The sequence below is a fragment of the Sinocyclocheilus grahami genome, unplaced genomic scaffold (genome assembly GCF_001515645.1).
Source record: "Sinocyclocheilus grahami isolate Dianchi unplaced genomic scaffold, SAMN03320097.WGS_v1.1 scaffold73.1, whole genome shotgun sequence".
NCBI lineage: Eukaryota > Metazoa > Chordata > Actinopteri > Cypriniformes > Cyprinidae > Sinocyclocheilus > Sinocyclocheilus grahami.
Genome location: NW_015505252.1, coordinates 1572810 through 1574166, shown reverse-complemented (window position 1 = coordinate 1574166; position 1357 = coordinate 1572810).

The following is a 1357-nucleotide window of genomic DNA, read 5'->3' as shown; positions in this document are numbered from 1 at the left end:
TTGGTTGCTAGGTTGTTAAGTGTGCTGTTTGGTTGCTAGGATGTTAAGTGTGCTGTTTGGTTGCTAGGATGTTAAGTGTGCTGTTTGGTTGCTAGGATGTTTACTCAAATCACCAACTCTAATGTGAGCAGTAATGAAAGTGTGAAAGTGATGCTCGACTTATTAATAAACACTACAAATGAAGACTAAATCTAAATTTGGTTTGCTAAATTAGTTTTGCGTTGACCTTTTCCGTTTTGCTTGGTGTTAAAATCATTTAGAAACCACATACTATGATTTTTGGCATCGTTTTAGACGGATCTGATTTCTATGAGGTTGAGTTTGAAAAGAAATGTGCCAATATGAGAATGCAGGTTTATTTGTCAAATTCACACAGATTGGTGAAAAAGCATTAGGTAAGCGGGAGAATCATTTAGTGCAGATTCATGTAACTGCTAAACAGACAGAAAAGTGTGATCTGTTTCCTCTTCCTGTTGACCTCTGGTGGAGAGCGTGCACATGTGACTCATCACACATAACTGTGAGCTCCAGATTGGCGGCACAAACACAATTGTTCTTTAATTTTAAAAACTGAAACCTGCAGTTGATATGAATTATGATATGAATTATATGTGGAAAATATTCACTTCAAGGTTGTGGTCATGATGACATAATTTAATAAGATGATGTATAAGAAATGTATCAAATGTAACACATTTGTTTTATTTTTGTCTCGTGTTTTAGGTAGTGTTTTTTTATATATATATTTAAAATCACTCCGATCAATTGTCGATATTATATCATCATGATATAATATTAACATTATGATATTAAATCATTCAACTAATTTTAATATTTTTGAGCCATTGCCATTTTCATAGTTGTGGCAGCTGGTGTTGATTTAAAGAGTGCTTATACTCGCACACTATTTTTGTAAAGTTGCATTTAGCCTAATAATGGATGCACAGATTCTAGTGTGCATCTTGCAGATGGCTGCTGAATGTCTTTATACAGTCGTTGTAAGCAGTGCTCGGTAACTCTCATTCATAGCAGTTGTGCCATCAGCTGTGCATCACTCCCCTGTGACTGAAGCTCAGGAATTCAGGTCACTTTACTCCACTGAGCTCTGCTAACTGGAGAAAGAGGACTCGGTCTATGATATAATGCTATAGACCACAATACCACCTCATTAGTTTTGCCATTAAGGTTACACATGCATATCAAAAGCAAAGCATTTGTGCCCAACCATAAATGTTCCTGACACTTTCCATTGGTTTCCACACATTTTGTCTGACAGGTCTGGGTATACTGCCTTCATCTAAATCACCGTGGCTGTGCTGAAGAAGAAAGGGAGATAGATGGATGATGGTGCGATGCA